Source organism: Onychomys torridus, chromosome 4 (genome assembly GCF_903995425.1).
Source record: "Onychomys torridus chromosome 4, mOncTor1.1, whole genome shotgun sequence".
In the NCBI taxonomy this organism is placed as follows: Eukaryota; Metazoa; Chordata; class Mammalia; order Rodentia; family Cricetidae; genus Onychomys; species Onychomys torridus.
The window spans coordinates 10,047,839-10,062,585 of record NC_050446.1 but is presented as its reverse complement, the minus strand read 5'-3'; the positions used below and the strand labels follow the sequence as shown (position 1 = coordinate 10,062,585).

Genomic DNA, 14,747 nt, shown 5'->3' with positions numbered 1-14,747 from the left:
GAGTCAAGCGCTTGCTGCCAAGCCCGAGTTCTACCCCAAGGACCACGTGACAGGAGATGAGAACTGGTTCCAGTGAGCTCCTCCACAGGTGTGCTATACACAGGTACACACACACACACACACACACACACACACACACACACACACAGAGAGAGAGAGAGAGAGAGAGAGAGTTCCCATGCAACCTAAGTCAGAAGCTCATTTTTTAGTAAAAGGGGGGACCTGTAGGTCCCTGGCCCCTATTTTGGGTAACTGTTGCCTTGCTTGCTGACCTTGACCTTGATATCCTCCCTATGCTAATTCCCTGCTGGGTTCCACCCTCCTGAATGCTTAAGGGAAGCTCCTCCCATAGTGCTATAAGCCTGTATTTAAGACCTCCTCCATGACATTCGACATTCAAAAAAGAAAGAAAATAATAAAAAAATAATAATAAATTTTAAAAAAGTAGAGGGGTCAAGGCCAGCCTGGGCTAAATGAGACCATAGGCTTCATGAGACCAAGGGTCAAAGAAGAAAAAATTCTCTAGATATTCCAGAGACGGGGAGGATATGAATGATACTAGTAGGGGAATATATACTGTAGGCAGTGTGGGGGGGTCAGCACAAGAGATGGGGTCCCACCAAGATAGAAGCTTGCTCTGCTCTTGCTGCTGAGTGGCACTCCAACCCCCCACCACAGCTTCCCTTGACGTTTGCAGGTGTTCTCCAGGACTCTGCATTCTTTGTGAGCCCTTCTTCCAGGAGTTCCATCTAAACCTCCTGTCCCACAGGCGCACACCTACTGGCCCTTCCTGCTAGACTGCACCCACCTGCCCCCACCTCAGAAGGCAGGCCCCCAAATTCTAAGCAGTCCAGGTTGGATCCAGACCTCATGCCTCCCTGGGGCTCCTAGAAACTGTATACACACCAGGACCAAGAAGCCAGCTGGGAGGAAGAATGTTCCCAAATTCTAACTGATGATGTTGGGGATGGCCAAACAGGGGCTCAAGGCGTACCTTCATTATACCTGCCCTCACACGGAGCTATTGGAGGGGACCTGGAATGGAAGGCTAAGTTCTCCCCGTTTGTAGGCATCCCTAGTTGAGAAGTCATTTTACAGGCAGATTCTGGGATGATATGTAGACCTCCTTTATTAAGTGAGTTCTAGTTTCTGTGTGTGTGTGTGTGTGTGTGTAGGTGTAGGTGTGTGTACTTGTGTGTTGGAGGGAAAAAGTCAGTGATTAACCTCAAATGTCAGGTCCTTGGGGCCACCCACTTTGGTTTTTTTTTTTTGTTTTTGTTTTTTGTTTTTTTTGTTTTTTTTTTTGAGACAGGGTTTCTCTGTGTAGCTTTCGCCTTTCCTGGAACTCGCTTTGGAGTCCAGGCTGGCCTCGAACTCACAGAGATCCGCCTGGCTCTGCCTCCTGAGTGCTGGGATTACAGACGTACGCCACCAATTCCCAGCCCACTTTTGTTTTTGAGACAGTCTTTCACTGGGCTGGTGAGAGCTAGCCAATTAGGCTAGGCTGTCTGGCCCGAAAGCTCCTTGGATCCACCTGGATTTATCTCAGCACTGGGATTAGAAGTAGCAGACCTATGGGTGGTGGCACATACCCCTTTAATCTCAGCATTTAGGAGACAAAGGTAGTCAAGTCTCTGTGAGTTTGGGGCCAGCCTGGTCTACACATCAAGTTCCAGGACAGAGCTATAGAGTGAGACTATCAGGTGTGGGAGTCCTCATGCAAAAATTTTCTGATGTTGCCATCTCCCTACCCTGGGTTCTAGTGGCCATGAATCTGCCACCTGTGGATTGTTGGTGGGATTGCGGTAGAGGGAGGTTAACCAAGTCAACAAAATGAATCCCGAGTCCCTGCAGGCTGGGGCCTTCAGGGCCTCTCTCCTGGATCAACAGGGCAGGCAGCTGCCACCCAAGTGAGGCTCAAGTGGGGACAGGCTTTGGCTAATGTGGCAGGATACTTGAAGCGGTGAAATCAGACCAGACCCAGACGTGGGGCTTTGACAGGCTCAAATAATTGATGAGGGCGAAGAATCAAGCCAGCGGAGCCCAAGATGCCGGGCCAAGAATCTCCACAGACTCTGCCTCTGGCCCTCCAGTGGGTGGCGCTGTAGGACAAGGAGCTGAGGGTCTTCACTGAGTTCCCTGAGATCCGGCCCTGATCCTGAGCATGACACCATGGGGACAGCACCCAGGCCCCACAAGTGGCACAGTGTGCAGGACAAAGGAGATAAAGAAAGACTTCAGTGTGTGTGCTGGCCTAGTCCAACCACGGCCTCAGCGAGGTCCTGGGGAAAGCCATCTTGGTGCTTGTTGGCTTTTCTGTCTATGGCACATGAAGGCTAACCCCACCCTTAGAAACTCAAAGCCCAATTTTTTTTTTGGGGGGGGTGCTTAGGAAAATTATCTGGCTTCTAATACAGCTGCTCCTTTTGCTAAAAGCTGGCCTGATCCCAAGTACCTTTTCCTTGCCCTTTGAACATGGGCTCATCCAACATCCGTTGTAGGACTTACTCACCCCCAGTGTGTTTAGAGCAAGAAAACAACATCCAGTTATTGTATTATCACATCCTACACATTCTTTTAGGGTCTGCTTTCTAACTCAGGGGTGATGGAGCTGGATCCTGCCTCACACTCAGGCTCAGAGGTTAGGACACTTGCTCCGGATCATGCTGGCTGCACAGGGGACCTGATTTGCAGGCTCTGTGGCTGACCCCTGTCTCTGGCTCACCTCTGTATCTCCACCCTGTTTGGAGATTCAGGATGGCTTTAGCCAAATGAGACTGGAGTCTAGTTTCCCTCTGGGAGTGAGAACAGGGTTCAAGCACATAGGTGGGGGAGGGCCCTTCACAGCCTTACTGCACCAGGTTCCCAAGGGGTCAGTATGTGGTTGTTAAAGGACTGTGGCATAGGTTGTGTGTGTGTGTGTGTGTGTGTTGTGTGTGTGTGGTGTGTGTACTGCATGTGTATGTGTGTGTAGGTGTGTATGTGGTGTATGTACCAACATGGAAACAACTCAGATTTGTGTACAGAACCTTCCAGGCCCAGGGGATCTTCAATCAGTGGCCATAGTACAGAGATCCCTAAACACCTTACCAGGTACCCAGCACGTGACCTGTGGATTGGCTGTGGTCTGAGATCCCTGATGGCAGTGCTGTCCTCCCTCTGGAGGGAAGACAGACAGTAAGCTAATGAAGACACTTGAGTGGGGTCTTGTGCTGGAGGCACAGGCAGGTGTGGATTTACCTGGGGCTGTGGGAGGAGGGACTGGATAAGATCTGAAAGACAAGGAAGAGGCAGGTGACAGTGTGGACCTCAGGTGCAGCAGGGAGAGAAGAAAAACAAGCATTGAGCCTGAGGCAGAAGTGAGCAGGTGTGGGGTGAGGGGCCAGAGATGGGAGGTGATTCAGGGAAGGCTCAGGTAGGAAGAGATTCAGTGATGGGCCTGGGGACCTTCTCACTGGACCTTGGCTTTTCCTTCAGAAGCCACAGAACTTGAAAGCCTGCTCTAGAGCAAGGCTTCTGAGGAGCTGGGAAGCAGGGAGCAGCTAGGAGCTTTCTGAACTTATCTGAATTGGGATGTAACTCAGGTGGAAGGAGGGAAGGCCGCTGAGGCTCCAGCTTTGCAAAAACATCGACAGGATCCAGGTAAATCACAGTTCCATATTTTTCTTTAATTTTTTCCTCCCTTTTTCTTGCATTTGTTTTTGTTTGTTTGTTTTTCAAGTCAGGGTCTGCACTGGAATTCAAGGTCAAGCCCTGGCTGCACTGGAATTCACTTCATGGACCAGGTTAGCCTGGTACTCACAGAGATCCTCCTGCCTCTGCCTCCCTAGTGCTGGGATTAAAGGCGTGCCCACTATGCCCACTTTCCTTTTTTTCTTTTTTAGGCGAGAGTGTGGTGTGTATGTGGGGTTCTAGATTAGGGTAAGAGTTATATATGGCCGGGCGGTGGTGGCGCATGCCTTTAATCCCAGTACTCGGGAAGCAGAGGCATGTGGATCTTTGTAAGTTCGAGGCCAGCCTGGTCTACAGATCGAGATCCAGGAAAGGCACAAAACTACACAGAGAAACCCTGTCTCGAAAAACTAAAAAAATAAAATAAAATAAAATTTAAAAAAGTTATATATGAGGCAGCTTCATATATAACTAGAACCTGGAGCATACCACCTTGATGGGTCAGGCCAATGGAGCCTGACAGACTGAGGCCATGGATGCTCTGTCTGCCTAAGTGAACACTGCAGAGGGCCTCCCCAGCATGGCAAACCCTCTCACCATACAGCTCTTTAAATGCCAATGAACTAAAATCAAATAAAGTTATGGATTCAGCTCATCAGTGGCCCCATCCATACTGCACAGGCTGGGTGCCTGAGTGGCCAGTAGCCACTGCAGTGGGTAGGACTCTTCAGAAGAGTCCAGCTCCAGAGTTGTCTGAACCAACTTGTAGACGCTTCAGAGCTACGAGGTTGTAAGAAAATTATCACAGAAAATGCCTACAGACTAGAACACAAGCAAGATGACATCTAAAGAGCTATTTTTATTTTATGTGTATGAGGCTTTTTGCTTGCATGTACGTCTGTGTACCATGTGCATGCAGAGCTGGCGGAGGCCAGAATAAAGTGTCAGATCCCTGGAATTGGAATTGTTAGTCACCATGTGGGTGCTGGGAATTGAACTCAGGTCCTCTGGAAGCGCAGCCAGTGCTCTTACAGGCTGAGCCATCTCTCCAGCCCCACTTTTATGTGAAAACATATAATATATAATGGAAGACATATAAAGACATGCAGTGTCAGTCAAGTGCGTGGTCTTTGGCTGCCTGGGAGTTCCTTCCTGCTCAAGGTCAAGGGCAGATAGCATTTTGCTTTCTCCTCCTTCTCTCTTGCCTGTTCCATATATATATTTAGATTGAGCCTCTGCTACAGATGGGGAGTTTAAGTAGTCACAGTGGGGTTCCTCTGGGGACCAAAGCAAGCATGATTGGCCATAAGCCCCAAAATGGTATCTTACAGCTTCTTGGATAACTGTGCCAGAGACAAGGTGGTGGCAGCAGCGGTGGTGGCGGGGTGTGTGTGTGTGTACATGCCCCTCCCATGCTTGCAATGGCCAGGAAAACTCAAACCCATAACCATGCTGCACACTCCTAGGCCAAGCAGCATCTCCACTGAGCCCACTAGACTCCCAGGCTCTGACCCACGCCCACTGTTGCCCCCGACACTTGGCTCCTCGCCTTAGCCACACACACAGTTGGATACCAAGCTTTCCAGAGACAGGTCTGAAGCCCGATAAGGCAAAGGGAGGCTTGAAGGAAAAAACATCCAGAGTAGGAAAGAGGAAAGAGAGAATCTGCTGAAGAACTGGGTGTGTGTGTGTGTGTGTGTGTGTGACAGGCACTGAGGTTTAGTTGAGTTTTTTAAGTGACAGCTGCTCAGGTGACTGGGAGAGAGATCCTGCTGTAAAGATTGAGGGGCTGTCTGCCCTAATGAGAGGCACTTGAAAATTATGGATCAGTCCCAGGCCAGTAATTTCTGTCAAGTTCAGGGCAGCTGGAGGTCAGAGGCCCCAGTAGAACACTAGTCTGGGCAAGACCTCTGTGGCGAGCAGGCTAGAGCCTCCCCTGTGATGTGGCAGGTTGTGGTTTAAGTAATTAATGAGGAGAACAATCTCTCCTGAGACATCTGGTCCCCTAAATTGTTATTCTCCTACTGGCTCCAAAAATAGACAGAGCAAGGACATGGAATCCGACCCTCCCTGCTGACACACGCTGGGGCTTCAAAGCACATCCGACGGGACTGTGCAAGCAAACCTACAGCTTCCCAAGAAGGGAGGGCTCTGTTCAGCGCCAAACCACACAGTCCTGACTCACGCGTGGAGATGGGTTGGGAGAGGAACCACCTTCACTCGACAGGAGAGGGGACTGGAGTGCAGAGAGCAGACACCAACCAGCCTGAACAGGTCCCGCTACTTAAGTGGCAAAGTCAGAACAGGAAGGCAGGTCTGTGTCTACCAACTCACCAGGCCAGGAGAAATCATGGGCAGTTGTGCCTTTGAAAATGAGACTCTGGGGCCAAAGAGATGGTCCAGTCAGTAAAGTGATTGCAAACATGAGGCTGGCATTTGATCCCCAGTACCCACATATGAGTTGGGGGTGGCAACACTCCCCTGTAGTCTCAGAACTGGGGAGGCAGAGATAGGCAGATCCCTGGAGTTCACTGGCCAGGCTGTCTGGCAAAACCAGTGAGCTCCAGGTGCAGTGAGAGATGCTCCCTCAAATCAGGTCAGTGAGACTCCTCTGCAGGGAAAGTGAGTTGGATCCCCAGAAGGCACATAAAGATGGAAGAAGAGATCTGACTCCACAAAGTTGTGCTCTGACCTCCCACCCACCATGGACATCGCACACGCACACGTGCAATAATAAATGAATAAAGTAATTTTAAAAGTGCAGAGTTGGAAAACTGAGAGAGGGAAGATGAAGAACGGTCGAGGAAGATGCCGATGTTGACTTCTAGCTTCCACATCTGTGTGCACACACATGTCACACAAACAATTGAGAGTCTACCAGGCTCCCTTCATCATGCCTTAGACTGGCTAAGGCCAGTCTGCAGCAGATGAAAACAAAATTGCAGAACAAAGCTCTTGTCGGCAGATCAACACTTTGGCAGCCTCAGTCACAAGGCAGCCATCTGTGGCTACACTTGCCACAGACGGTCAGGTCAGGTCACACTGCCACTCTGGCAAATGAGGCCTACTATGTAAGTGAGATAAGAGGGCACACCCAGCTCCTATAATCGAAGGTCAGCCAGCACCCTGCTCTGGCCCCCACAGGACAGGGTCTGCACTGTTTGTTCGTTTGTTTCAAGAGACTTCTTGGAAAATAGTTCAGAGTCCATTCACTCCCCCAAACCCATAGTTTTTTGGTGTTCCCCCCCCCCCCCCCCACCGCCACACTCTTATAATCCCAGGAATGAGAAGCAGGGACAGGGCTTGCTAATCAGCAAATCTAGCCAAATCTTGAGTTCTAGGCCAGTGAGAGAAGCTGCTTTGAAAAGAGAAGAAGAGAGAAAAGAAAGGTAGACAGTACCTGAGAATAACACCCACAGCTGTCCTCTGCCCTCGACAGGCACTTGTGCACACATGTGTGCACAGCCCTACACAGATGTGTACACACGCCAAAGAGGGAGAGACCGGAGACCTGACTATTTTCTTAGCACTCAAGTGTAGAAATCAATTATTTGGGCATATTTATCAGGTTTTTGTTTGTTGTTTGTTTGTTGTTTGTTGTTTTTACCATTATCTCAATATCTCCACATCTCCAAAGACACATCTAGCCCAGTAACAGTCACTCCCAACCTCCACAGTCACCTTCAGCTTCCTGTCCCTGTGGACTGGTATGGTTCGCAGTTCATACACCTGTGGTTCTTGGGGAAAGCATTTATCTCTTGGCATGATGTTTTCAAAGTCTGCCCAGGTTGGACGATGGACATATCTCATTTCTCATGACTGAGCCATACTTCTTTGCATGGACAGGTCATGTTTCCTTTGCTTGTGTATTAATAGATGGATGCTTGAGTTTTTTCCATTACCCACTTTTTATTTATTTACTATCATGGATGCTGTTAGGAATACCTGTGTACAAGTCTTTATGTGGCTGTATATTTTCATATCTCTTGGGTGTGTTCATAAGAATAGAGCTGCTGTGCCATGTGGGACTCTGTTTAAGCTTCTAGGAAACTGCCAAAGTATTTCTGCAAGGTGAGGCAGGGCATTTTTTATTTCCACCAGCAACACATGGGTGCTCTGGTTGCTTCCCAGCCTTGTCAACACTTATATTGTCACATTCATTGTAGCCATACTCATGGGTGCAAGGGCAGCTCATTGAGGCTTTGACCCACTTCCCTAGTGGCCAGTAATGCTGGCCATCTTGTGTGCTGATGGGCAGTCTGGATGGCATCTTCAGACAGTCTTTGTTCACATCATTTGCTCATGTTGAATTTGGGGGCATTTATCTCTTTATTATTGAATTGCCATATAGCCTCATATATCCATAGGTGGAAGTCTCAGAGAAGGCGTAATTTGCTGGCCCATAACTCACCACATAGCCAAGAATGGCCTTGAACTTCTAATCTCCAGTGTGGATTCACAGGTGTGTACTACCAAGCCCAATTTTCTTTTCGATATCTTGAAAATAGTATTGGAGTGATAACATTTTTTTTTCTATTTTGGTGAAGTCTAGTTTATCTGTTTTTCTTTAGTGATATGTATATTGTTTGTTTTGTTTCCTTTTTTTAAAGACAGGGTTTCTCTGTGCAATCTTAGCTGTCCTAGAACTTGCTCTGTAGACCAGATTGGCCACTAACTCACAGAGATCCACCTGCCTCTGTCTCTGCCTCCCAAGTGCTGAGATTAACCACCACTGCCCAGTGTAGCATGTTATATTTTATTTCCTTTTGCATAAAGAATCATCTTGATGGGACATTAAAAGAAAGGATTTAGGAATACAACTAGTTAAGAGATTTATTTAAATGGCTCCTCAAAGCATCCCCCAAGGCAACAAAGATGGATGTAGACCTTCCCACCTTAGGCAGCTTCAAGTCACCTGGCCCTGGGACAACCAGTGTGTGTGTGGGTGCTGGAGGGGGGACTCATCTCTCTATGGCAGGGTAAAACATAATGATTCAAGAGGCAGCCAGAGGCCAGTGGGGCCTGGAAAAGGCATGAATATGGACTCCCCAAGCCTTGTCAGTTACAGAACAGTCTTAGTTTGGTATGGGTGCAAGAACAAAATCAGGACCAAGGCATGCTTTCATAATTATCTTAAAGGAGAATGATGTGAGCCTTTTTTTTTTTTTTTTTTTTTTTAAATGTATTTGCCTTTAAAACTGTCACAGTTGGGCTGGAGAGATGGCTCAATGGTTAAGAGCACTGGCTGTTCTTCCAGAGGTTCTGAGTTCAATTCTCAGCACCCGCATGGCAGCTCACAACTGTGTATAATTCCAGTTTCAAGACCCTCAGACAGACTTACATGAAGGCAAAATACAAATGCATATGAAATAGAAGTAAATCATTTAAAAAAATAATAAAATAAAAAGAGCCGGCCGGTGGTGGCACACACATTTAATCCCAGCACTCAGGAGGCAGAGCCAAGTGGATCTCTGTGCATTGGCGTTCCAGGTCAGCCTGGTCTACAGAGCGAGATCCAGGACTGGCTCCAAAACTACACAGAGAAACCCTGTCTCAAAAACAACAACAACAACAACAACAAAAACCCCAAAACCAAAAACCTGTCACAGTCTTGAACAGGCTTTGGAGCAGGGGTGGAGAAGCTATGGCCATGCCCTTGTAAGGAAAGACTGAGTCCCCCTGAGGAGGTCTTGAGCACAGCCCACAACCATCCCAGTAATCTTTCCACTCAGAGACTGTCCCTGTGTGGCTTCCCTAGTGCCTCCACCAGGGCTTCCCTCCACAGGAACCCCAGAAACATCCATGGTCTTGGCCTTGCATCTTGCCTGCTCTTTGAAACACCTCAGCCCAGGAAGAATGTCACACTGGAAGTTGCCACTTGAGTGGGGGATAAATGTGACACACAGAGACTCCTTTCTGTCCCCATTTCTGTCTCCACCTCAAGCCCCCATCTAACACACTCATGCACACACACGCACTAGCATACATGCTTGCACACACACCCTGGGATGCAAATGATAACCACCCACTCATCACTGTGAAGCTTGACAGAAAATAATGAGAAACACTAAATCTTTTATAAGGTCAACACTCGCCTTAGCCGAGCAGCTGTCAAACAAGAAAAGAATTTAGCGCTGGAGCCACGAAACTTCCATCGGCTCATTAAACCCAACAGGGCCCGGGCCTGGCGTGGCGGAGGAGACGAGGGGCCTTCCGTTTTGTGTCAGTAATTTGCGGTGGAGGAGGCAGAAGAAACAGCCAGCGCCAAAGGGGCCTGGGGGGCGACTGGGGAATCGTTAGCGCGCCAGGATCGGCCGCAGCTCCTAATTGGAAGCATTGGGCATTATCAACGGAGGATTTGCCTCAGCTCCCTGACAGCTCGTGGGCCCAAAATGATCGCCCACTTGTCAGCGTAAAAGACCATTAAAAACAAACCGTTTTGATTTAATTGGAGGCGGTGCACTGTGGGACCAGGTGAGGAGACTCGGCAATCGGCTCACCCGGGCTGCACCCCTCTCCCTCTGCGAGCTAGGACAGGCCCAGGAGCCAGTGTGTGGTGTGTGTGTGTGTGTGTGTGTGTGTGTGTGTGTGCGCGTGCGCGCGCGCACGCAGACTTTTCGTCTTTCAAAAACTGTCTGAGAAAGGAGTGAATGGGAGACAGAGAGAACTTCACAGGTGCAGGGAGGTCTCTCTTCAGTGGGCCTGTCAATAAACACAGTGACAAGCTGAACTGCTCAGAAGTGGCGGGGGTGGGGTGGGGTTCCCCTTTTCAGAGGCTGCACGATAGGAGTCTGTTGGCTCTATTCTTTTGGAGGGGGAGTGTCCCCAGGCCTCCAGCTCCAGGGGCTGAGCCAACCAACAAATAGTGGGATATCCCAGTGGGTACCTCAAATTCAGCTGTAGCTTGCCCACCGCTTCAGAATCTCAGAACATAGAAGGTCATGCTTGCTTATCAGTAGACAGCAAGGCTTTCTTTCTCTGTCAGCTCAAGAAAGCTAGAGGGTTAGGAGAGGAGATATCCTGGAAGAGACCTTGCTGAGAACCCTCTGTGAATTGGGACAGCCCCAGAGATGTGGACTGTCTCCGCATCATCCCCTTTGGAGAGAGCATGGTCATCGGGTCAGCAATCCTACATGGTCCCTGTAAGCAGCCCCTCACAGAAAGACTGCTTAAGCACCCATTGGCCTCTCTGACCAATGAAGGTACCTTCACACAGAGGTACACAGAGCATTTGCTAGGATAGAGTCTAGGAGCAGAGTCACCCCGAAGCCAGGGCCTGTGGATGTGGTGTGTTGACTCTCACACCACAGGCACTTCATAAATACTAACTGCCTCTTGTCAGTTCTCGAAGAGGAGAGGGGCATTAATCTCACTCCATCTCACAAAGCACTGATCTCATTTATTGCTTATAGCTTCTTAGACAAGACAACACACACAGGCCCATGCAGTGCTGGAGAGGTGTGCTAGGGAGAGCCAGGGAGGCTCACAGCCGATCTCTCCCAGACACCGCTGCTCTGCTCGTTTTGATAAAGGATCAAATGGGAGGAGACACTGGATCCCTGGTGAGCTTCAAACTCCAGAGCTCCGAATTTTGCTGCTGAATTTGGTCAATGGGGATTCCTTAATTACTTTCTCTGGAAATTTCCCTGGTAATGCTTTCTCAGGTGGTTATCTGAATGCACAGTTCCTCGGTTGACAGAGTCTTTGATTTTGTACTGTAAATTAAGTCCTTTGCTGTCCTGCTCCTATGGTGCCTCCCTGCACCTTATTGAGTATTCATATAGGCCGTTGAGAAGCTCCTGCAACACTGTTAGGGTGGCCAGGGCCACACTCAGACATTCGATGCCTCAGTCTGCAGGTATGGGGCTTGATGTCGCTGTGTCTCATACTGGAATAATGATGAGGAAGACATTCTTCTGGTGTCTTTTAAGAAGAATAGAACTTTTCCATGGTCAATGATGCTAACCATGTCAAGTCACAAGTAGCAATATCAGAGCAAAGTGTCCTCAGCTAGACAGGAAGAAGGTCGACACCATGTTTGGGACAGTGTCCTGGGGAAATGTCAGCAGGTGGGACTCTGCTGAGGGTCTTGGGAATAACTTTACCATTAAGTGTATTCAGTAGATATTTAACTAATATTTGCTATATAAATGAAAGGATGGATGATGGATGAATGGATACACTGACAAATGGATGGAAAGATGGATGTATGGGAAGATGAATAGATACATGAATGTGTGAGTGAATGGATACCTGGGCTCATGCATGCATGGATGGGTGGATGAATAGATGCATGGATACATGGTTGGATGAATGGATGCATGGATACATGGGTAGGTGAATGGATTAGGAACCTTGCAGTGAGACAACAGAACCTTTAGAATTCATCTGCTTTGCTCAATTAAATAGAAGTGTAAGAAGTGTTTTATTTTCTCCAGTACCTGTACCTATCTCCTTCCCGGTGACTTGAAGATACACAATGGATTGCATGTGAGGGGAAATAAGATATTCCACAGTTGTACAAAGCAGAGCCAGCCCGGAGTGAAATTCAGATGTTCTGGGACCCCTAAGTTGAGTACTTTCTAACTCTTGCTCAGGGTCTGCTATGTGGGGTACAAAGGCGCACACAGCTTCACATCAGCCACACTTCCCACAGCAGGGGAGACAGCACCTAGCACACCATGGGGATGATGAAGGTGCTGAGGCAGACTAGCTGACTTCCATTCTGGGCCTTATCACTGTCCAACCATGTAACCAGGAGCCTCAGTTTCACAAATACAAAGGCAGGGTCACATGGTCCATCCATCCGGTGGGGTCACTGTCAGGCTCATGACTTGGCACCTGGTACCCAGCACTGGCATTCAAGGCAGGGAGGCTGCTACTATTGTGACTATGAAGTGATACACAAATCCAGCAGATTCTCCTGAGCGCTCTCCAGTGGAAGCTTTCCCTACGGCGAATGAGTTGGGGCATGTGCCAAGCATCTTCAACCACAGCTTTGTTCAGAAATGTGTGGACGTACTGTTCTAATTGACAAATCATGGCAAGGGCTAAAAGTGGAGAAGACATTGCTGAAGGCCAGAGGTCACAGTCTGGGTGGCCCCCTATTGTTCCAAGGCAGGGCTCTACTTTCCACACTCAGAGCTCTGGCCCCAAGAGCAATCAAGAACCTGCCAGCCGTGGAAAAAGTAACTGCCTTGGGAAATTTGCAAAGCTGTCATGTTCAAGGGGGAGCCAGGGATTCAGGGGGCTTCAGAAGCCAGAAATATAACCAGGAGGTGGGAGGCAGAAGGAGACAGATCTGCACCGAACTTGAGAAAAAAGTTGCCGAGAACTTGACGGGTCCCTTCAAATCACAGGGAAAGTACCAGTGGGATGGTATTGGAGGCAGGGCCTCTGGGAGGCCATTAGGGTTAGATGAGGTCATGGATGGGAGCATCAGTGATAACACTGGTGGCCATCTAAGGACCCCCCATCTCTGTTATCCCCTCACCCGCCATGTTTCTAATATTTGGGCACAGTAAGAAGGTGTGCTTGTCGGAACCTGCCTGCGTTGCAGACTGTACTTCTAGCCTCTGATGCCAGCAGGCTGCATCACTCTGTGATAGCAGCACTGATCAGACTGGTCCTTAGGGCCTGTCACTAGCAGGCCTGGTTCCCCTTGGAGAGCCCAGTTTGCTGCATAACACACTGTGGCCACTCACCCACCCACCCTAGTAAATACATAGCTCAAACTACCGAGCAGTGGTGCTGACCTTGACTCCGGGTTTTGGTAACTGTTGGCCGAAGCACAAGACTGGAGGTTGCCCCACATCCGCTGGATCAGGTCCTGGGATCTTTACATAAGCCCAGGTGTAGCTATGCTACACAGCACCTAAGGGAGGAGATGAGCAGTCCTAACAGAGACCAGAGATTGTGCTTCGCCATGACTGTCCCCAGCCAAGCTTTGTATGCATTCCTTCCTCCTGATGGCTGTGCTCATATTGCAGTGAGGTTGGCGGCCGTGAGGCAAGTTGGACTATAGAGCCAGCTTGTGGCTTCTTGGCCTGCAAATTTAGCCATTTACCACAGTTGGTCAGTTTCCCACTTGTAACAAAGCATCCCAAGTCTGGCATCGATGGCCTCTTTCCTATTTAGCCTCGGGGCCAAACTGCAATTTAAAAGATGTCAGAGATTTTATCAAAGTCTATGGCTTTCAGGACAGTGGGAAGTATGGTTTACAGCAAGGGCTTAAATCAGCCAGAGCAGGGCTAGCCACGACCCTCTGGACACCCATCAAAGCCTTACTGCTGAGTGCCTTTTCTTCCCCTCCCCTCCCCAGGCCCTGCAGTTAGCACCACTAACCCCTGACCTCAGCTTCAGGCCCTCAGCCCTCATCAGCTCTTGCAGAGCCTGACCCTGGAGGCTGCCAGTCAAAGGCCAAGCCTCTGCTGGGCACCTTGCTGGCTATTTACTTGGGCGTGTGACTGTAAGCCTGTGAGCTTTGATTCCCCATCACCAAGGCAGGGGACTCTTTCATGCCATGGGGTTACTGAGAGATTGCCATGAAATGGGACAATTCACAGAGGCACCAGGCTGGTACCTAGAAAGATCTTAGCATGGGGGGCCAAAGACATGGCTGTCACCGCATCCCAGAGAACTCTGTCTTCACTTACTGTTTCCCAGTCTGCTTCCATCCACAAGTCCTTGGTTAAATCTCCCACAATTATTTGTGTTGCTCTAAAATATCATTTCCCAGGATGCCTTTGAGTAGAGCAAGGGAAGAGGCTATGGTGTCTTCCAGGGTGTTCTCTGATGCCCTTGAGGATGCATCTTCTCCATAGGAAGCCAGTGAAGGTGTGCTTGCCTTGAAACAGCTGCATAACATCGCACCAGCTTATCCACAAATGCCAGGTTTATCCCCCTAAATCACAGAACACCGTGTACCTGCTAGAACCCACCATGGGCGTCAGGCAGCTTTAAGGCTCCCATTTCACCAAGCACTTTGGTGCTTGTGGACAGAAGATGACAAGTGGGACATTGGAGGAAGACACCTCAGAAAGGACAGGCTCCTTCTTGTGTCATAGGCTCCTCCC

The 14,747-nt window shown here is 49.1% G+C and overlaps 1 protein-coding gene across 2 annotated transcripts in view; it reads right to left on the bottom strand.

Moving 5' to 3' along the window:
- Nucleotides 1-14,747, bottom strand: part of Cfap77 (cilia and flagella associated protein 77) — a 129,685-nt gene that overhangs the window by 8,872 nt on the left and 106,066 nt on the right. The gene's annotated exons all lie outside the window — the stretch shown is intronic.